We start from the raw sequence: 24,155 nt of genomic DNA, 5'->3' as shown, positions 1-24,155 counted from the left end.
ATCAGCGTAGGTCTTCTTCACTCTTCTTTACCAGACCTACTCCATTTTCCAGATTGTACGGGAGGAAAATTCTCCACTGTCAAGCAACACATGCCTAAGAAACTTCATGCCGGAGCACTGCAGTTTCATCACAGTGGCACTGGTTAATGATGAGCGGTGAGTCACCCTGGCACCTCACTCTCTGCTTACTCATGAAGAAGGAACCTGTTTCAATCAAGCCTACATGTCCGCTCGCCACGAATCCTCTCCTTAAGCCTTTAACAACCCTGACTTTTCACCCTCAGGAATTCCTCAGTGAAATTTCTCCTTGCCTGATATGTAAATAATTTCATCTTTCTTTTTAATAACTCAGGGGTATCTTTGCTGTATTATTCATGATTGCTAAAAGGTGAAGAACTGGAGCCTTTCCCCATCTAAACTCATTCCCAAAGTGATCCTACCCAGTTTCACACTTTAACAAACACTACCTACATGATACTATATTTATATCTCTGGGTCCATCTCCTCTGAAGAAAATATCTATCCAACCACCTGTCTGAAACCTGCATTTTGTAAGCATCTCAGATGTAGCATGAGTTATACCTGATACTCTTCAGCTGAACCTCATTTCAGAAACCAACACCAATACTCACCTGATTGCTTAGGCCAAAAGCCAGGAAGGAATCCTTGCCTTTCTTTTTCTCATACTTCATTATTAATTCACCAAAATTTGTTTTGGGGGGGTGCCAGGGATTAAACTCAAGGGTACTTAACCACTGGGCCATGTCCCCAGCCCTTCTTTATTTTTTGAGACATAGTCTCACTAGGTTGCTTGCAGCCTCGCTAAGTTGCTGAGGCTAACTTCAAACCTGTGATCCTCCTGCCTTAGCTTCCAAGTCACTGGGATTACAGGCATGAGCCACCATACCCAGCTCACCAACAAACCTTGATGGCTTTTCTCTAACATTATCCCTTCTTATATTCTCTCCCATCACCTCTCACCTTCATTACTTATAAGCACCTGGCTGTCTTTGCCTCCATCATCTCTCCTTATACCAGTCAGACTGACGAAGCCATGCTGGAACAGCTTTCGAGATTTTTCGATGGCCTTTCCCTTAAAGGCTCCACATATGTGGCCCCTGGTTGTCTCTCTGATCTCATTTCCAGCCATTCTCCCCTTGCTCATGGGCTCAGTCTCATTGGCTTCCTTGCTATTCCTCAGACTCACCAAGCACATTCCCACCTCAAGGAAATTCTCTCAACCTAGAAAGTTCCTCTACCTCAGAGGAACTTTGAGGTCACTTCCTCCCTCTATCCAGGTCTCTGCCTGTGACACCTTCTCAGAAGGAACTTCTCTGATTACCCTAAGTAGCACCCATAAGTCACTATCACTTTAAACTACATTACTTTTTATTCAGAGATGTCATGTAGAGTCACTTGCTGATGGTGCACCTGTCACACTGGCCACTGCTATATCCCTATGCCCGGCATATAGTATCCACTCAATAAATATTTACCAAATGAAACAAACCAGAGCCCTGGAGAAAGTAACTCTGATACTTACCAGCTCTTTAACTTCAGGCTAAGTTCACACTCACTGAACCTCATTGATGGTAAGAATAGGAATGATGCACGCTCTAAAAACTCCCAGGGAGTCAGTGAGTGTGTGTGTGTGTGTGTGTGTGTGTGCGCGCGCGCGCGCGCGATGTGCTTAAGTATCAGTCATACTAGTCTTAAAGTTTTATGTTTCTATTTCTACTTAAGAATCCAAAATGAATGGGAGGCTTGGTGCCTTTTCTATACCTTGAAGCTCTTGTATCAATAAATACAATGTCCAGAAATAAAAAATGCTCCCAAAGAGCTACTTCTCTATTATTCACTAGTTAATTATTGACTTTGCTAACTGTCCACTAACTCAACTGCAGAAATTTTAGGCAATGAGCAACGTCTCCATTTTCAGTCTTTATTTTCACATGTCTCGCTGTGTGTCTGCTTGTTCCTATGCCAATGTACATAACATAATAGGCCTATCACACTTGTGTCAGCATCAGTAATAAAGAATTATGCATGTGTGATGGTTATTTACATGAATGCCCTGGGTTCACAATCAGGCATGTTTTACAAACCTACATCAATCAAGTGTAACAAATGTCGCTATTCGGAACACTCCTTGGAACAGCTCCTACCTTCTCTTCACATTTTACTTATTTATTTTCCTCCCAACAATAAAACAATCAGTGACAGCCTGTAAGCCGTTTCCCCCTTTATTTGAAAAACAGAGTTAATAATGCATTATTTGACAATGATTTTGTGTTGTACAACGCAAAGCTTAATGTGACCAAATAGTCATCCAGATGTCAAACAGTGGTAAGCAGGCCCAGCCAGGAGAGGAGATAGGGTGGGCCTCATTTGGGGACTGGCAGCCTAAGAGAAGCAGTCAGTATTCACTGAGCTGAGCCCACACCTGTTCAACAAAGAAACGTTCTCTGTGAATTTACATGACTACTACAGTTAGCAGTGATGTTGGAGTTGCAACAGGCAGTTAATTTCATCGAAAAAACAGAGATGTGATTTCAGAGAAAAGAAATGAGAGAGTTAGCAGATGCACCCTTTGTCCTAAAGACGTGGCGCTCCCCACACCTTCTGTAGACTGGAAAATGAAGGGTTTGAGTGAGCGGTTCGCCTAGGCCCCCCTCTAGTTCATAGGTATTTGGTTCTCCATAATTTGCTTTCATCCTTTCTTCCAGCTGCCTCTTTCAGAGAGGAGCTATTAGTGTCAGGGGCGGAATTTGAATGGAATTAAGCAGTCCCTACGCCATTTTACCTTTCTCTAAGTCCCACGCTGTGCTGTTTCTTGATCGCTCTGGTCCTGAAGCAGAAATTACTCCCCCATAATATTCTCTTGTACCATTCAAAGTTAGAGCTTCAACACATGTTTCTTGCCTCTCGCAGGCCCCCAAGGACCTGTGTATAACTACGGAGTTCATTCAATGGTGAAGCGCACCGTCAGCCATGTAAGCAGGCACCCCTTCCCTAGGTGCCACACTGGGAATATTGACAGCCCAACAGAGGAAACTGTCAGCTTTGCCCCTGTGCGTGGGGAGTCTGTTACCTGAAGGGTATACTAGAGACACACCAAAAAGGGAGTCACAAAGAGGTGTGGTCAGAATCGGTAAAGCTCATAAATGGAAAGCCCTGATACTTTGGTCTCTGTTTCATTTTTCAGCCTTATTTCCCACCCTTTCACATCCTATGGTCCCCATTACACCCTCATCTCCAAACTTTTACCCAAGCTCAGCTGCCTAGAATGTCCTTTCCAGCCCCTGCTTCCATAAATCCTACCCTATGTTGAAGGGCCAGTCCCTGAGCAGGAGCCCTGTCAAAGCTGTGGAGCTGGAATTCAGGTGGTATCCATACACAGCCAGATCTGGGACCCCTGCCATCTTGGCCATGTATGGTTTATTGACCCTCGGGACAGTGGCAGTCAGGCCATTCGCCAAACATGCTGTTTGGGCAACACTGGGTGTTTAGACAACAGATTATAATTTGGTATATTAATTTCATTTTAAAATCTTAATTTCAGATCTGTTGCTTATGTTGAATATTTTTAATTATAAATTGAGAAAAAATTTGCAAAAACGTTTCATGGGAGGCTGCTGCTCTGTCTCAGGCAGGACACACTTCTCAGGGACAGGGGCAAGGCTGGGTCAGAGAAAGACCTATTATGTCTGGTGAGATAGCAGGTCTATGTAGGCCACTGGTGACATCATTCAGGGACATAGATAATGAAGGTAGTGTGGTATTTGATGCCTCTGTTTGGAATTTATATCCTTCTTTGGAGAGTCCCAAGTCACTACATTTTGAGCTTCCTGGAGAGGACCTGTGTCCCAAGCAAGCTGCTCCTGACCAGCCAGTGAGCTCTGCCATGTCTTCACCTGTCCTGAATCCCGGCTCCAGCTGGACTTGGTCACTGGGCCTACCCTCCTCAACCAGGGTGGACTCACCAACTTTCAGCAACTGTAGGAGAGTAACTGGAATTTTCACTAATCCAAGAGAGCCATGGAGAGGGTGCCTGATCTTCACACACCTCCCCACACCTGTTTCCTTGCAAGGTCCTGGTGCTTCCATTAGCAGGGCAACAAGACTCGCTCTTCTGGGTCCATTTCTGCAGTTTGCTTGTCTGCCACCCTATGAAATTTCCTCCACTGTGATCTCAAGCCTATTTTCTCCCCCCAAAATAGGTTGACTAGAATAATAATCAAAAGAAAGACTTTGAACTGCCACTAGGCCTTTCATCTTGTGATCTCGGAAAGTTTTACCAGGCACTAAATAATTAATGTATTGATAGTGACACAAAAATGGGCAGCCTAGAAAATCAAGTCCATTAACAAAAGACCTTTCTTTTATGGAGCAAGGGAGTCCTTCTAGCAATGATCATCCACTGTGGATCCGACAGGCTCCGGGTAGGTCAGACAGGTGGCTATAAGCTATCCAAGGACAAGTGACTCTGCTCCTGACCTGATGTTTCAAGTTGGGAAGTGACAGCACAGAGACCACTGAGCTCATATGGCAAGGACCCTGGGGAGGGTATGGCCTATTTCCACAAGAGAAGAGTTCCAACATGAAAGAGTGGACACTGGCTACCAACACCTTCACATCACTCAGGTCTCATGGATGGCCTTCAGAGCCTTCCACTCATGATTATCACAATGACCCTACTAGTTAACCCCTTTCTCTGATGAAGATATTGACATTCAGAAAGCACAACTGCCCTACCCAAGGTCACCTGGACAGTGAGCATTGGGATAGAACATGAAATCGCAGTCTTTGTACATCCTACCAAGAATGCCACTCTGCAACACCAACCCCTTGGAGATGATGCCGACTCCCCAGGAGAACAGGGACATTGAATTAAACACAGCAGAAAGAGATTGATCAGATCACAGAGGCTACAGTATTCTCCTAACTATGGATGACAGAGCCCTTGAGGTCAACCAGGAAGGTAACCCAGTAGCACACACCTGCTCTCCGAGCAGCTGGCTCTCTAGGGCCTATGGATCAGCTAACACTGTTTCCATAGCAACCACCATGGGCTGGTATGCTCAGGGCCCTTCTGATGGGGTCTTGGCTGGTCCAGGAGAGGGATTCCTAGGGTGAGAGGAGGAAGAGGGAAAGAACGCTACTAACTTCCTCTTGACCCACTCATCAGTCCTTTCCAATTAGGGAAGAGTCCATCTTCCAAGAGACCACAACTCCAACGCCACGCTGCTCGGCACACAGACCTTTCACATCTCCAGAGCCTGGAAGCAGAGTGCTCTTGCAGACTGGTGTGCTAGACAGAGACCCGATTCCTGGGAACAATGATGCTACTGCATGACCTTGGGTAAGCTGCCTAACCTTTTTGAAGCTTTGTTTCTCTGCATATAAATCAGAACTCATCCTGCTTTCCCACCCAACTTTACAGAGGCTCAGAGAATTAATGAGACAGTATGTACAAAGCCCTCAGGCTCTTTTGAACAAAGGTACACTAGAAATCCTTATGCTGTTACTAAGGGGTATTGTCATGATGATCCATTTTAAAACACAGCTCACCTGTACGGCAACAATAAACTCAGTGTGAATGAAAGCAGACAGGCGGACAGCCCGATTCGCTCTGCCCCGCTCTGACGCTTCACCCCCTCTTTGCTTCCACCCATCTAGCACTGTGACAACAGTGGTCAGTGTTACCCTTGACCCCTCTGCAGAGATTGAGAGGGAGGGAGCTGGGCGAGGCTGGACCTGCCGTTTATCCATATCTTCCTGTCACCTCTGTGAGGAGCTGAAACCCAGGAAGGACGGTGCTTTACTCAAGGTCATCTTATCAGCCAAAACTCAGAAATCAGCAGTTTCCTTCATTCTATGCCTCATCTGAATCCAGAAGGTTGCAGGAAAGAAGGTTGGGAAGAAATAGGGAGACATTTATTTTTGTTTTTTAAAGTTTTAAATTGCTATGGTATGCAATGCTGGGGGGCAGGCACTGCGGAAGAACCAATATTTGATGTGTGCTTACACTCTGCCTATGCTGTGCCCATTCTGGATGCTTTGTGACCCCCCATGCCACATAGATTCATACAATTTTCTGAATGGAGGGTTATTATTCCCATTTTCTATTAAGGGAACTAGGCTCAGAGAGTATAAGTAATACATTCAAAGTCCTGCAACCCACAGGGATGGAGCTAAGATTAATTCAATTAACTACTATTTACTGAGAATCTCCCTATGCACGGAACCCTGCCCTAGGCAGCTGGGATTCAGCAAGGAGCAGGCTGAATCCTCCTAGAGTTTCAGGAACTTGGAGAACAGTGGGCAGCAGACAGTTCTGCAGACCAACACTTGCATCTCTGCAGTGCTTGACATTTTTATGTTTTATAAAATAAACAAAGGAGGGATTTGATCCCATCACAAGGGCCAGGGGGATACCTGAGATTGAGTTACAGCCCTAAAGTAGAAGAACAGAGTTAACCAGATAAAGGGAGTGGGGTAGAGTGGGAGGCCAGAGAGGGCAGGGTCTGGTCAAGCCCAAGTCTCTCTCAGTCTAGAGCCTCTGCTCCTTATTCCCCACCAAGAGAGATGAGGTGCCACTGAGAAATCCTGTTGTTTGGACCAACCACAATGTCATTGTCTGGAACAGAACTCCACAGAGACCCTACTGATTGCCCTTGAGAACAGGGACACTGAATTAAACAGCAGAAATTTTTCTAAGAATGACAGCTCCCTCCAGGTCAACCAGGAAGGTGACATAGAACTGTCATCTAGAATAGCTTCACCCCTCAGCAGGACTGATCTGTGTTTGCAGTCACCTTTCTGCCTGTTTTCTGATATTAGGCTATTGGCCAATTTCCCTGTAGGAGGGGCCTGGAATCCAGGCACCTGACCCCAGCCTCCAGCCAGCCCTTCCTTGTGATCTGAAATCTAAATCATCTTCTAGAAAAGGGAAAGGTTGAAACTGACCCTGGATCTGCATTTGCAGCCATCTGGGTCCTAATGGCAAGACCCGATTTTGCACTCACCTTACCGTGGCCTGGGCTGAGGTCATCAGAGCCTGGCTTTCTCCACCAGAATTTATTTTGCTTTAAAGATGAAGCAAAGACAGGCAAAGAGGGAAGAAGGTAGGGGGAAGAGCATGGCAAGAGGAGGGAGGTAAGAGAAAGCAGAGGCAGCACTGCAAGGAGACCAACATTATGGGATGGAGACCAAAGAAAGAAAAGTGGAGGAGAGCAAAGAGAATCATCTGGTATTTTTCACTATTTGGAAGTTACTAAGAGAAAGTTATTCACAGTACCACTGTAAAAAGGCCATAAAATACCTTGGGGAAAACATGAACGTCACGCTGCCACTATACAGATGAGCACCCTGGAATTAGCTGCCAGAGCAGTGTCTGAAAAGAGGAAATTCAATGGCCCACACTGCTGCCTCCTCCCTTCCCCCTCCTGGCTTCCACCCCCTCCAAATCGCCTGGCTCCGAAAGTAGAGGCAGTAATTTGGAGCCAGCAAGTGTGAAGGAATGTCGGCGCTGTTATTTGCCTTCATGCAGCACATCTTGAGTACATCTTTTAGAAATATAATTTAAAATACACTTTCAGTTTGACTCTAAAAAATCTGGAAAAAAAACCCAGGAAGGTATAAAGAAACAAAAAAATAAGTAACACCCACTCCTCCAATATCCACAGATCAATGTTAACATTTTATGGTATATTGTTTTGTGACTTGAGTTTCCACTCACTCAACATAGCATTTGGCTGGAAAGCAGGTTGAGAAGTACAGAAGAGCCTTCCTTTCCATCCGTGAGATCTGTCTACAGGGCTGAGAGAAGTGATCCTTTGGAACCTCCCACGGGACCAAGGCCAGTCAGCTCACACTCTGGGGCACAGATGCTGAAACCATGGAACCTGGGGATGCTCTCTGCCTGGGTCAAGGACCTGCCATTAAAGGCAGGACAGGCTTGGAGAGACCACATTTTAGCGGGAAGGATAGTTCTCTGTGGATTTGGGAGACACCTAGGATGTGAATGGGGAATAGACCAGAAGGAGGCAGATATCCTATAGTGAACCTCCTCAGCATGAGTGAGCAGAGGAGTGGACACTTTCTGATCTCATAGATACCTTGAAGAAGTCATAAAAAGCAGAGACTACAGAACTTGTGCATGTCAGTGCTTGAGCCTCAATAGTAGGTACACTACATCAATTTTATGACTTGGAAGGGATAGAAAAGTGGAATTCCATCTCATCCTCAAAGGGACAGGCAATGGGGGAAAACTGGAGATGGAGTAATATCCAGGGAGTATCATCCCTGTGGCCAACCACACATCCTACGAGTGTGTGGAAGTTCTTAAAGTCCCTTCACCAAGTATTTGATCCTCGAAGTTTTTATAAGAAAAAAAATCTAAATTATTGAGGGAAAAAACGAAAATCAGAGCAGTTAAATCAGTATTTCCCAACCTTTTCTCAGATCATGATATACACAAAAAATGAAAATATTTATATGACCCACTGGGGTAAACAAGAGAGACTACATGCAGGTAATTGGCCCACGGATTTGAGCCACTCCTGGTAAGGCTCAACCTCCCAGAGTGCTGAGGGACTCAATATTTCAGCGTCTCTGTACACCTATTGCTCACCTGGAGCACTTTCAAGGCCTCTGTCCTCTGTCAGTAAGGAGGCTGCAGACCAAGAGATGTGGCCAGCCATAGTCAAATACTAAGAAGTGTCAGATCACACCACTGCCCTGCATCTTTTCCTGGAGACATCTCCAAACAACAGTAGAGATCTTGGCCTCAGAAGATTCCTGGGGTTTATTCTGGGGATAGTCATAATCAGGAAAAGAGCAGGTATGTCCAGCAGTGCTCACTTCTACAAATCAGGTGACACAGGTGAATGAGGGTCTAGAAAGTTTCCAGCAAGTGTGCATTACTGCTAAGAGGCTTCCCCAAAGAAAAGAGGTAAAATGTGGCTCCTTTGTCTAATCTGGGAAATTCAGAAAATAATTTCACAGGACGGTTATTGAATGGAGAAAAAACAATGATTACAAATGACTGAGTTAACTGCACATAGTCTCATCTGTCATCATATGAGCATCTTATCAGAAGTCTCATCAGTATCAGGGGCTCATCATGACGGATGCCCTTTGCCAACCAAAGTGCCTTGGCTCCCTCCCTTGTCCCTTCAATCATGGTGGCAGGAGGAGCCTTATAAGGTTTGAGTATAAACTTTGAGGAATTGCTTTGAGCAATGACTCCAGAAGTGGCTTCCAAGATAATGGACTCTTTTTCTGCAAGTGGCACTCCATCTCCCTAAGACTTCCCAGGTCTTGCTGTCATTGGAGATTCTGGGCAGCACCGGGACATGGTGTCTGTTAGCACCAGATATAAAAGAAACTAAATCTTCTAGCCTGCTGAATAGAAGATTGCAGTAGATGTGTGCAGGTCACACACAGGTACTGTCTATATAATATTAAAGCTCTAAATGGAAAATGAAAATATTTCTTTAAACCCCTTAATATTTCCAAATGCAAAACAAAGATTTTCATTTTCATCATGACAATGTCAATCCAGCCTAAGAAAAGCAGCCAGGAGTAAGTGGCAAAAATATTTGGAGCAGGTGAATGAAACCTGGGCTACATGAACAATACTACTTCTACTGCTATCACTGGGCACAAAAAGCCCTCCTTACAGTTAGGGACATTCTGTCAGTGACCTGAAAAGGGTTGCAGGAAAGTGAAGTCATTTCCCTGCTAACTGTTCACACTCGGTAGTGGGATAGGAGGGGAGGAGAGCCCTCACTTTGCCCCAGGACTAGCCACAATGTAATCCTTGTTATCTGTTCAAGAAGCATCCAGAGACTTCTAGAATTCTCAAATTCATGAATACTGTTCTAGCATATCATTACTTTCATAAAATCCATTATCACAATAGGCAGAAAAAAACAAATTACCATCTAAGTGACTCACAACCCCACCCAGACTAATAGCATGACATTTCCAAATTCCTATCTCAGCAAAATGACAATTTATTACATATCAAGTAATTTGGATTCACTTGCAAATAGTAAAGATTGTGACTATTAAATCTGCCACTACTGAGAAGCTCCTAGAGTCAGAATATGAAAGAGGGATGAAATCAGTTGCAAAAGCTTTTTACCTACGTGGCGGCCCCAGATTCTAAAACAGACAGAGAAAGGCAAGCTATCAGCACACACTCTAAATATTCTAGCTGTGGCTTTCTGCTCTGCCCACATATGTAAATCTGTATAGTTCCCTGCCTCAGGTAAGTAGCAATTGTGTCTCCAATTGGTTGAGCTCACCCCTGAGGTAAGAAGACTTGCAGAAGGTATATTTATGGGTAGCAGATTGTTAGATAGTACTATGAAGTGAATGTCTGTGTTCCCCAAAATTCATATGTTGAAACATAATCTTCTTCAATATACTAGTGTTAGGAGGTGGGACATTTGGTAGAGTCCTTATAAGTGGAATGAGTACCCTTATAAGAGACTTGAGGGAGATCTCACACCTTCCACCGTGTGAGGTACAAGAAGAAGGAAGAATCTGTGAACCAGAAAATGGGCCTTCCCTCGGGCTCCAAATCTGCCAGCACCTTGATCTTGGACTTTCCAGCCTCCAGAACTATAAGAAATAAATTTCTGTTGTTTATAAGTCACCTACTCTATGGTATTTTTAAAAAAAAAAAACAGCAGCCAGTAGACTAAGATAGGGAGACCCAAAGATAAAGACATTGATCTCCTGACTTTTGAGAATAGTTATAAGTGCACTGGATATAAAACCAACAGAGAGATGCACTAGAATGTGAAGCAGCCTGCCGGGAAGGAAGCGAGGAAGTAAATCAAAGGAAATCTACTTGGGGAACAAAGAGGAGAGCCTGATACCAAAGAGAAAGTCTCAGAATGGCTAGTGGTGCTCTCACCCTGCAAGGGGAGCCATTGAGGATGAGTAACTCAGCCACACACTCTGGAAGTCAAACAGGAATTGCAGGAAGGATAAGGGAAGAGAAAACCTGATGTCACCCACGCAGAGTGAAATGGCAGCCAGGGCCTCTTCCAGCTTCGAATTGCCATTGTTTATAGAGATAGAGAAATGTAAGATTTATAAAAGGGGCTATAAACTAAATTAAGAGAAAAGGAGGCCAGATGGGGAATCCCAGATGGCACCATATCTAATCTTAGAGTTGAGATCATGAGCTCAGACGTCAGGCTGACTTGAACTCAACTCATAGCCCCACCACTTACCAAGACCTCTGTGACCTCAGGCAAGCTTTCCTCATCTGACATAGGAACAATAATAGAATGGATCTTATAGGCTTACCTTACCATATCATTAGAAAGTGCTTATGAATTGTTCAGCATAATGCCTGGCTTAGAGTAAGTGTTCAGTAAATGTTATCTGTATTATCAAACACATAATTCACAATTATACCAAGAACAGGAAATGATGAGCAAAATTTGGTCCCAGCTATTAAGTGGCCTGAGTTCTAAAACTGTGGGGAAGACTCATGTGATCTCTATGAGGGAAGCATCATCTGTAGCAGTAGGAGAAGATCTGAGGTCCAGACACACCCACAGGTATGGGCAGCCTTTCGGGACCCTGTGTGGGCAGAAGAGATGCCAATCGAGCTTGAATCTGCTGAGCTAGGGGCCTGCAGAGGCCTAAATGGGAGCCCTGAGTCTTAGGAAGGCTGGAGACGCCAGGTAGGCTGTCAATCTGGAACCAGTAAAGCATGGATCAGGTTACCCAGGTAATAACTAAGCCATGGAAAATCGAGGTAGGGACACAATTAGGGGACCTTGGGAAGAAGAAGCAGGGGACAGAGCATGGAATCAACACCAAGCCCAGGTCTTGGCCACCTTCTAACCATATGTCCAAAATTAACTGACCTAGTGATCAAGTAAGCTATTCTTTTTATACCCATTGTACCTCACTCACACTCAAGCCCAGACAAAAGGAACTGCAGGAAGTCTCTGTCACCTAATGGAAGTTTCAGGACAATCCCAGGGATTTCAAGTTGTGCCAGAAAGAGGAGAGTTGGCTATGTTTTAAATTATTTTTTTCAACTGGGGGGGAAAAAAAACACCAATGGATTTCAGGGGCCATACCCTCCGGCAAAGTTTAACAATATTCTCTGGTGAAGTTATAACATGGATAATTAACCAAATAACATAGAATCTTCAGAAACATTTTGACCATTGCAAGATAAAAGTAGGTCAGTGGCAATAAGACATGGTAAAACTAATATCTTTACTATCAAAAGAACAACCTCCCAACTCCAAAAGGATAAGACAAAGAACCTGCCCCATGAAATAAATAGACCTGATCACCTTTTCTCTTCCTCTCTCCCTTTTTTTCTCCCTCTCCTCGATGTACACACATATACAGAGAAATACCAATGGCTCATAAATATTTGGCAAAAGTTCAACTAAAATAGTAGCCAAGAAAAAGCAAATTAAGACACTTAAATACTGCTTTTATTGAACTAGAGGATATTTTAAATAATTTCTAATACTTCAAATAATGTAAATTAAACTTAAAAAGTTTTTTTTAAATAATTAGGGTCAACAATAATAAGGAAACCTCAGCTAATTTTTTACATTCTTGACAGGACTATAATTATAAATTTAATGCTATTTTAAATGATAATGCCATAATGGTTAACAATGAATGCTTGCTACATATAAATTCTTATGCAACATAATTTTATTTATCACAATAATCCTATAAGAGAGGTGATGATAGCTTCATTTTGCATATGAAGAAATTGAGAAGTTAAAGAGTTCAAATGCCCTGAGAATCTGATCCTCACATGTCTCAGGGAGGGGGTTGGTAAGGAAAAGGATGAGAGGAGAGGTGAGAAAGCCCCAAGGGTGATTCTGAGTTGGACATAAATATTTTCCTTTTTAGAATAAAAGTACTGCACTGTACCACTGATAAGGAGAGAGAAGTAGTTTGGATAAATAGTGTCTTAATAATATTTATACTATTGACTTTGATTCTTTCCTAAGAAAATATTTCAAAATGATAAACATGTTTGTGAACAATTGCATCTTCAGTGATTGTATAGTAGTAAATATTTCTCAGCTAGAAACAAAATCTAGCAATTGGACCAATGACAGACAATAGTCACAGTAACAACACTAGCTTTTATTGCATGCTTTTAGCTTATAGCTAAGCTTTACTTGAATTATCTCATGTATGCTTTATAGAAACTTTATGAACTAAAAATTATAAGTCATTCCCATATTGCAACCTCAAATTATGATCTCAGGAAACTTTCCTGAGATCATAAGCCAACCCAGAGCAGTATGGGAAGAAGAACCCATGCAGCCTACTCCAGAGCTTTCACTATTAGCCATGAAACTCTCTCTATTTAATCTATTGCCATGATGGAATATTATGGAGCCATTAGAGATAATGTTTTCAAAGAGGTTTTGATAACATAGGGAAATGTTTACATTATATGCTTAGAAAATTGCATATATAGTATGATCTCAGTTTTGAGAAAAATATACAAAGAAAATGCCTGGAAGGAAATATGCCAATTAACAGTAATTGTCTTTGAATGATCTGGTTATGAGTCATTTATTTTCTTCTTTATACTTTTCTGAATTTTTCTAATTTACTAAAATAAGCATGTGTCATTTTTTTAAAATCCAGGGTTGAAAAAACATAAGTCGTGTTCATGCCAAATTACCTTTATTTCCATTTTGACAGTGTATTTTAAAATTTGACAACGTAGCTTATATTTTAGTGCATAAAGAAATGGAAACAAGTGAACAAGTTTAACAAAAAAATAACTCAAATTGTTTATTAATGGAATAATGTTTCCTGTATTAGGTAAATAAAAGAACAAAGATTAAAGCTTAGACACTGAATTTCTACTCCCCTTACCCTAGGGTCTATCAGAGTGTCTTCATAGTGTTATCTTCTGGAAAATATTTATAGAATGAGTGATTTTATCTTGTTCAATATTTTTTAACATCAATAACAAGACATGGAAGAAATGCTTATTGAATTTGCAGAGATAACTAATGCCACAGAGAACAGAGTCAAGATTTGAAATTATCTAACCCACATCCAGGATGAAATTTAAAACTCATTAAAGTTCCTAAAGTATCAATTGTTTATGTATCAAAAATCTTAAAAAGTCTTTTATCAGTTGAATTACTGATTTTGACTCTAGAAATATCCCAGGGAAATAACTAGAAACATGTTCAAAGATTTAGCCCAATGATACTCATTGCTGTTTTAGTGAGCTTTCTGTCACTGTGAACAGAATACGTGACAAGAACAACTTAGAGGAGGAAAGATTTATTTTGGCTTATAGTTTCAGAGGTTCAGTTCTTGGTTGGCTGGTTCCAAGGCAGAGACATTATGGCAAAAAGGCATGATGAAAGAAAGATGCTTAGCTCATGGCAGCCAGGAAACAGAGGGAGGAGTGGGTGGGGGAAGTAGTGGTGGACAGATATAGTCCTCAAGGCCACACACCCTGGGAACCTACTACCTCTAGCTATGCCTTACCTGACTAAGGTTTTCATCACCTCCTAGTAAATCCATTCAAATTATTAATCCATCAAATGGATTAATCCACTGATGAGTTTGAAGACCTCACAACCCAGTCATTACCTAAAAGCCATATCCTTGAACTTTGCTTCATTGAGGGCTGTATTTTCAACACATAAGCTTTGAGGGACATCCATTGTAAACCATAACAATAGCTCTACTTAGTAATATCAAAGATTAGGAAAAATTTGGATGGAAAAAGTAGATGGTAAATATACTGTGGCATTCTTAAAAATAGAATATTATCCAGTTAAAGGATGTTATAGAAATTTGTTGTTGCAGAGATGTTTTTTTAACATGTTAAGTTTTAAAAGCAGGGAGGGTTATAAAACAATATAAATAGTGTGATTATATTTTGGCTAAAATATGTAAGTGATTACTAGAGATAAATGCATGGAATATAGATTTGAAGGCTACACATCAAAATGTTAGGGGTCGTTGTCTTTGCATGATGTAATTATGGGTAGCTTAGTGTATTTGTGTTTTTTCATTATGCTCTGATGAACGTGAAGTATTTTTTGAAGACCGATGTAAAATTATTCTCTGTGCAACCGCAGAATGTGTTTTGGGGGATTGCAGTTGGTGCTGATTTTACATTTCACATAGAAAACAAACAAACAGGGTCTGGATGTTTGATTGCCCCAAGCTCTATACAGCTAGCAATGCAGCATGGCAGCTAAAAAGACGTTAATTCCAATATGAAGTGACACAACTAGAAGCAAAACCTTCATACTACAGGCAGCAGTAACTCCCCTGGGCTCCACAGTGGGTGAAGCACATTGATACTATTGCATTCAGTTCTTATATTGTTTTAGGAAAAGAACTGACAAGCCAAGGAGTCCAGAGTACAATAAGCAGGTGGCAGACACATCTGCCATGAACTAGGTTTGCCCAGAAAAGGAGAGTCTAGTGGGAGGCATTACCTCCACCATTCTTCCCATCTTGGTGTCTGTTTTCTTTTACAGAATCCTCTCAAAGCATCTACCACTAAAATATCCTGGGATGGTTCCCCAGAATCATACAGTACATCTGCATGGAGAGTAGAAGTAGTATGAGTTGGAACTAAACCCAGAAAGAATAGAAAGGTCATGATGAGGGTAACTGAGCTGAGATAAAAGAGAAAAAGGCAAAGCAAGAGACAAAGGCAAAAATGCAAGCTTGGTGTGCCTAAGGAAGAGGTCCTTGAAACTCAGATGGTGGCACAGGAGGAGTTGAGGAGAGATTAACAGAAAGATGGCCTCCAGTAAGGCAGATCATGTTATATTCATTCATGTGTTCAACAAATGCCCTTTGTTAATACTAGGTGTTGCACCTAGTCACAGAGACAGCAAACCCAAGCGGCCTGGCCCTCATGAAACGTCGAGTCCATGTTAATGGAGAGAGAACAGCCAGATGGATTTTGGTTTTATAAATGACACATTACAAATTGCACGCTCCTTTTGCAGAGGAATCATGCTCATAACTTTATGTATCATTACTTCTTATCATAAAATGGCCTTCCACATTTCTGTCTTGATAGCATAATTTAGCTTATGAGTGCACTGGGCAAATTTTATAATGTATACAGCCATCTATTGCTTTGTTGTCACTCCAGAATGACAGGGTGGTGACCACGCAGCTCATGAGTCAAGACCTGCCCATAGTGGAGAGGTTGTTGCCAGGGTTTTAAGACCAAGAGAATTCTAAGATATGTGGATCTTAGGGCTTTTCAATGTGAGAAAGGGGTGTCAAATGAAGAATTGAAATTTCAAACAGAGACTATCAAAGGGAGACACTTATTTATCCTCTGTAGGGATTAAGTCCATTAGAGTGGTCTCAACTTGAGGTGAAAACATGGTGGTAGAACCAGTAGCCATTTGCCCCTCTGGGCAATCTAAAGCCTTATACAACATTTCATGAGATTCAAGATGGAACTTTAGAATATACTAGGAGGTTTGCTATTGATATGGCAAATCCAAACACAGCAAAACAACAATTTCCATGATGTACGATTTCAAGGCTGTGCAGGGAAGGCTGGAAAGAACATGGTTACATGGTTTATAAAGTTTAATAAACCTGGATTTACTTTTCCATCCTGCCATTTACCAGGTATGTGATTGAGGCAGATTAACATATTTGAGCCTCATTTTTCTCATGTGTTGCAAAATTTAATGGGGATGAAAATTTTGCCTTATGTGACTGTTAAAAGATTTAATGAGATGCATATTGTGAATACCAAGCACATATCCATGTCTGTTTTAATGTGAGTTCACCCTCCCTCATTAGAATCAAATAATTGGAGGCAAACATGGGTTCTCTGCAGCTGGTGATTCATAACATGGTAGTGGGAGGAATTCTATGTGCCAGGCACCAGAGGCACAACAAGAAATGTAGATAAAATGTCAAAAACACTTCCCAGTACATGTAATGAAGTTTTTTAAAAAATGCATTTGTAATGTCACTTTATCATTTTTATTGCATTCAATTCAACAAACATTTATTGAATGCCTACACCATACATATTCATTCTCTACTTCAGTAGAACCTCAGAGAGCTATTGCATTTTGATGTGAGGTCAGAGGCTGGTCTCTCATTTCAAGTCTCTCGTTCTGACATTGAGAAGTTTTCTGTCCCCGCCTCTGCAGGGCCAGTTTACTTGACCATTAAGCTCCACACTGGTACAAAGGAATTCCATCAGTTTCATAAATTAACAAAAAAAAATAGTGCTTTCCATATAGTAGGAGAGCAAATATTTATTTAATAATAAAAAGAAGAAAGTGTTCTAAGAGGGAGAGAGAAAATGATAGTCACATATATAGAGGACAGTCAGAAGAACAGACAAAAATGGCAGACAGAGGGACAATGGAGACAGGGAGAGAGACACTGTTATTTATCTTCTTGTTCTCTTATCTTTTTACCATGACAATTCTTACCTACTTCACAGGGTTACTGAAATAAGCATATTAAAAGTGACAGAAAGCATTAGGTTCTAAATAGTAATGAATAGTGTCAATGTTAAATGACAAATAGAAGAATCATGTCAACATAAGAGTATTTGATTTTTAAATATTCCTATAATCATGGTACATTCAAAAAATGGACTATTATTCAGCACTAAAAAGAAATGAGCTATCAAGCCATGAAAAGACATGGAGGAACTTAAATGCATTTTGCTAAACAAAAGGAGTCAATCCCAAGATGACCTACTGTATGATTTCAATAGTAAGCTTTCTAGAAAAGGGAAAACTATGAAGTTAGCACAAAGGTCAGCAGCTGCCAGGGTTTGGGGAATGGGGTAGGGGTGTATGAACAGGTGGAGCATAGGGAATTTTTAGGGCAGAGGATCTGAGTAATGCTATAATGGTGAATACATGTCACTGTAACTTTGCCCAAATCCATAAAATGTACATCATCAAAAGTGAATCCTAATGTAAACTATGGACTTGAGCGACAAATACACCTCTCTGGTACAGGATGTTGAACAAATATACCACTCAGATGTTGGTATGGGAGAAGCTATGTACACCTGGGGACAGAGAGTATATGGGAAATCTGCACCTTCCTCTCAATTTTGGTGTGAACCTAAAGCTGCTCTAAACAAAATTAAAAAGTCTCTTTTAAAAATTTTAGAAAACTTTCTATAGTCTGCATATTAAAGCTAACCACACACACACACACACACACAATCTAAAAATGGCCATATCCATTTTGTTTTTAAGCTGAGCTGCTTAGTTGCTAAAGGTACCCAGCTCATGTCACTCCCAGTAATGTGCGTCTGTCACTGGGAAGCTGACAGAGGCCAAGCTCAATCTTTTTCTTAGGCTTTAAGAATTACCCCTGATGATTCTTCCTACACAAACCTTTTTGGTCTCCTTTTCCTTAAAAAAAAAAAAAAAAAAAGTCTCTGGAACAAGCGGAAGGTGACACACAGATTGACTGAGGTGGGAATCCAGCTACAGAAGGACTATCGTCAGTAAGAATGGCAGCAACAAGACTGGGGTCCAAATGGGGTCTGTAGGAGGTGGGCTGGGGGCACAGGGGTGGAGGGCCGGGGTTACTCACCCCAAGTTCTGGGACTGGCAGGTTTCTGTCACCTGTTAAAAACATCTAAATATTTTCAGTAACAAAACCTGAAATCTGCCTCCATCACGCCAACAACTTAATTGCTAACAGGGCTTCCCTGAACTTGAGCACAATATCTACAATGGGAGGGCCTTCCGGTTCCATTCAGCCTCCCCTCAGGCACAGCCTGCATGATGAGGATGAGGTGGACAGGAAGGTTTGTTTTGCCCGGGGCCCTCTTGCTACAGTGAGAGCCTGGGCCAGGTTCATTATGCAAGATGCCTCCTTAAATTCTAAGAGGGGACCACCAACACCCACAGGGCAAGCACTCATTTGCTTTTCCTGCAGTAGATATGGGTGAATGACGAAGACCTCTCCTCTGGTCACTCTTGCGATCAATGGCCCGAGTGTTTAGGTTGCTTGACCCACTGAGATTTGAGCTGGCATTGAGAGGAAAGGACTGGCCCACCTCTGTTACAGGCTGTATGCGAATCCTTCTTGAGTGCAGGTCCGAGTGTCTGCGTTCATAATAGAAAGAAGCTAGACTGACTTTCCCAGTTACTCCTGGCTCTGACTTTACATATCCTATATCATATGCCAGTCCTCCACACAGCAGAGGATCCAACATTGGACACTGACTCTCTAGTCCATGGCTTTTATCGAGAGAAGCCATCAACCACAGTTTGAAGCCAGGGACACCAGGTAGGAGACCTCTGAGGCATCCAACCTGACCATTCCCATTCTAGCCAGGTGAGACTCGGTGACTTGCGTCACAATCTCCATCCATTTTCCAAACCAAAGAGATCCTTTTCCTTTGTTCTCAGACAACTACAGTGGTGCAAAGCAAAACTGCCTACACACAGTGGCAGCCCCCACTAAGGTGACAGCTGCAAAGGTCAGCAGAAGAACAGGGTCCTGGACGTGCTTGCTAGCTTTCAGTTAATGAGTCATAATGACAAATGCATCTTGCACTTTGGCAATACCTCAGCCAAATAGCACAATAATGGCCAAGCTCCAGGCAGCAAAGAGAGAGAAAACCCAATATCCCAGGAATCTAATCCAATCTCAGCAGCCTCAAACAGACCAAGAAAAACAAGTTGTGTTCTTGCTGGGCTCTTAGCATTAACTTTTCCTGACACTGAGTTTCATAATTTGCCTATCCATGGGTGGGGTTGAGAGCAGAAAAGCAATCTATTTTTCCATATTGATATTCCATAAGTTAGCGGAGATCTCTAAAGCCTATACAATCTTTTATCTTTTCTCTCCAAAGCTTACCCAGAAGTTTCCTTTGGTGAGAAGAATTTCCTGTTTCATTTAGAGGTGTGATGTGTTCAACTTGGAAACCAGGTCTTCAAAGCCACCTCTTTCAGACTGGCTTTTGTTCATCAGAGAATTCTAGCCCACGATAGTCAGCGACAGCCACATACACAACACAGCGAGACTCACCTCCGTGAAATGAAATTAGAGAATAAATGAAGGAGGCAAGAGGCTTCAAAAGAAAAGCGGATGCCTCTGCAAGGGAAGAGGCTGAGAACAAGGATTTGTGGAACAGCCTCAATCACCTTCCCTTTGTCATTAGTGGGCCCCCAAGGACTGAATCCTGTTTGACTTGGAGCCTGTAGTTTTGACAAAGTCCCTGAACATGACCCCTAAATTGATTTTAAATCCCTTTGCAGAAAAAAACTGAAATAATAAAACACACACAACCCTTTAGAGACCATCTGCCAGAAACCACCCAGCAGATGGGGGCTTAAAACTCTGCTAGCCTGAGGCCTGCCAGTCTTTGTTTAAACTTCAAGAGAATTGAAGGTATTAAGTGGGCCTCCAGGACAGCAGGTCCCTTGAGGGCAGCAGTCCTGACTTGGTAAGAATTACTTGACAATTGGATCAGGACAGGCCCGCAAGCCTCCAACCAAGCCCATTTCATGGTTCACACAGAGGTCTCCAGAAGTGCAAAATCTCCCTTGTGAATCAAAAGTGCTTAGACCATCTCGTCTTCAATTGAAAATTCACAAAGAGGACTCTGGAGCACACTGGATTTCTGTATATGCAGAACTTAGGCTGACAATCCAAAATACGACTTTTCCTATTTCCAGATTAGTTTCCTATATGACCTTGGGACTACAGATGCCCTCAAAGATTATCTAATCCAACTCACCATACACAGCAGAGAACTAGGGCCCACAGAAGAGGAACTACATGCCCCAAATCTTTCAGGCTGTTGGTAGAACAAGATCCAACTACAGTAGTGTCCTTTCATGAATATCTGCTACTCTGCAACCAGGGTTGGGGGAGACACTCTAGAGTAGGGGGTGACTTGGACCAAGACAGGGAACTGTGTCATTTCAGTTATCTGTTGCTAAGCAGCAAATCACCCCCACTCCTCAGGGCTTAAAATAATGACCACATGTATTTTTCTCATAAATCTTTGGCATGGGCAGGGCTTGCCTGAAGCAGCTCACCTCTTTCCTTGCAGGATAAGCTGGGGCATTCAAAGACTGGGGGCTGTGATCAATTGAGGGTCTGCTGGTTGATGCTGGCTCTTGGATGGGACTTTACCCGAATTGTGGCTAGAACTCCTAAAGTAGAATTCCCATGTGGTCTGTTGAGCTTTTCACAGCATAGTGGCTGTGGCTGGTTACGGGGGGGGGGGGGGGGGGGGGGGGGGGCGCAGAGATGGATACCAAGACCAAGAGCCAGATAGAAAAAATGGTACCTTTCCCAACATAGCCTCAGGCTCCCTCAGTGTTACTTCCACTGCATCCTATTAGTTAGGGGCAAGTCATCCAGGCAAGCCCACATTAAAGGAAAAGGAATGACTACTCTTTTAGATGGGGGTGACAAAGAATTTGCAGACATGTTTTAAAGTCGACACCCATGCCAAAGATTTCTTTTTCTACCAAATGGAGGGGAGTAGTTTTCCAGTATTTTAAACAATCCCACAGGAAAGCTTAATTTAGTCTGTTTCTACTGTATTATGGTAGAAACTACGTTGGCTGTTTTGGATGCATTATTTCATTCTGATTTCAATACCAACAATGACAGATGCCATACTTAACATTTGGCACATGGGGTAAGACTCAGAAATTATTTGCCTAGGCTTTCTCACTAGGAATGGCAGAGGCAGGGACCATCCCAGAAATGGACCCCATTCTGTTTTGACAAGTTACACTTCCTCAGCCACAGGCAGGAACTACACAACATCCCTGAAAGAGCTGAACTTCAGTGAACTCTGATATGATGGAACCCTCTGCCATATGCAATGAAATTAACAACCCCCCCTCTCCCCGTTGCTGGCCAGGTCTACTTGTACACAAGGAGAAAGCCAATGTTCTACTCTTGAGTGAAGTGTTCCTGATAGAATCATGTCTACCTCATGTGCTAATGAAGGGATCTGTGCCTGGCAGGATCATTTTTATCCTTAAAATCCAGTTTAAATGATACCTTCTCATAAAGCCCTGACCACCTTGTCAAAGTGGGCTCCCCTAACCTAGTACATTCCATCTCTGCCCATTGTTTACCTTCTTCATGGTGTTCATCCCAGTCTATAATCACATATTTAGTTACTTGCTCATTATCTGACTACTGCCATAGTTCCTGGCAGAGAGTTTGTGCTAAGCAAATATTTGTGGGATGAATAAATCCTTACAACAAATGTTGAATGATCCTAGACTGTGAAAATCTAAAGATGATAGAGCTTCTATTTTTGACCTCAGGATGCTGGGTCCACAGGTTCACACCCTGGATGCTCACTATGGAACAATCAGATAAAACCACAGTGGCCTTAGCAACTTACTATGAGTTAAGCCCTCTTCTAGCACTTTAAGAATCTTATCTCCCTTAATCTTTACCACAACCCCGTGGGGGCATTGGCATTAGAATTATTTCCCACTTTTTTTTTCATGAGGAAATTGAGGTTCAGATAAGATTTGTACTTTGCCTTAAGTTAACACTGCTAGAAAAAAAAGCAAAGCTAAGATTCTTGCTGAAGTCTGTTTGACTCAAAAAACTGTTCTCTTAGCTATTAGGCAATACTGCCAACTATGGGTTTCTTTAAAGTTTTGATTTTACAAAGTATGATTGGAAATCAATTTTAAAGAATTAATTTTTGTGGATAATGAGGATTGAGTACTTGAATGTCTGACAACACAGCCCTGACACAAATTTAATGTTTGAACAGTCGGTGCATGTTGGTGATAGGGAACCCAAATTATAATAGCAGCATTTATGAGCTTCTTAAATCTTCAGAATACAAATATGGAATGTTGCAACAGACTGGGCTTGCCTGGACCCTTAAAATAAGAGAATTATTTGATCTAAATTATTCTAAGCTCTCAATTTCTGCCCAGGGATAAGTTTAATGCAACACTTGGCTCCTATGAGTTCTCCAGCAACTTCCCCTTCTGAGCATTGTAACATGCTTAGGTAACTCGAAGCCAGATTAGCGAGAATCTAGATGCTTTTGTTCCTCCTCTACAACTTTAGGTCTTAGGCCAGTTTGGGGAGAAAAGTTCTTATAACTTTTCCCAGTTGCTACCTTTCAGATATTTATTGTATTCTAAGACTTTTATATTTTCTACCAGTCTCCTGTGTTTGAACCATATTCTCAGTGTCTTTCTATCTGGAGAGAAAATTAGAAGCTAGCTTGCTGCTGTAAACTCCTTTATTCATTATAATTATGTAGAAACATAATGGAATAAGATGTGTAGGTGTCAGGCTAAAAAAACTCCAAGTCCCTGAGGTGAATCTCATGCAGTCCTACAGTTCTCACAAGATCTCAAGGGTAGAAATTATTTAAGAAGCCACAAAGTCTAGGTACCTTTTCAAAGTCGTTGGCTGTGGCAGCCAATCCTTTGACCTTTCCTCCATCAGTCCCAAGTATATGGGGAGGGGGAGCTCAACTCCACAAGTGGCCAGTGCTGATTGATAGAAAGGCCTCTTTATTTAGAACTTCAACTTGACCTCCCTCAAACTGTCCTTTGGGAAATCAATAGGAATATAGTCCATTTCTTTCCCCTGATCATTGCTCTGTTCACAACAATATGTTTCAACTTGTCTAAAACTTTAAAAACTCACCTTTAGACAGAGGTATGCTAAGAAAGATTGCTTCCATAATAAATCTAAAAAAATCTAATGAATAATTATCTACAGGCAGTAGATATTTAGAACTACTTGAATAGATGAGAATGAATGAAGAATGAATGAATTTATTCCTCACACCAATAAAATGGAATTTTCTGAACTTTTAAAAAAAATTTAGTTATAAATGTACATGATAGCCTTCTTTTTATTTATTTTTATGTGTTGCTGCTGAGTATCAAACCCAGTGCCTCACATGTGCCAAGCAAGTGCTCTACCACTGAGCCCCAGCCCTGAACATTCTTTATTGATACTATTGGGTCACCTTCAGGGTACCTAGATCTTGAAGAAAGGGAAGGAGAGTATCTTAGGGACCTCAGAGGGAGGGCCTATGTCTCGGTTCCCCTTCCCCATACCAGACTGGGAGGCCAAAAGCATCATTATCTTAAATTTCC

General features: G+C 42.0%; 1 protein-coding gene across 1 annotated transcript in view; it reads right to left on the bottom strand.

Moving 5' to 3' along the window:
- ALK (ALK receptor tyrosine kinase) overlaps positions 1-24,155 on the bottom strand; it is a 671,348-nt gene that overhangs the window by 492,101 nt on the left and 155,092 nt on the right. The window lies entirely within an intron of this gene.

This window comes from Spermophilus citellus, assembly GCF_964194105.1.
Source record: "Spermophilus citellus genome assembly, chromosome: 13".
NCBI lineage: Eukaryota > Metazoa > Chordata > Mammalia > Rodentia > Sciuridae > Spermophilus > Spermophilus citellus.
Note: the sequence above shows the minus strand (reverse complement) of the source record. Positions and strands in the feature narration are given on the sequence as shown.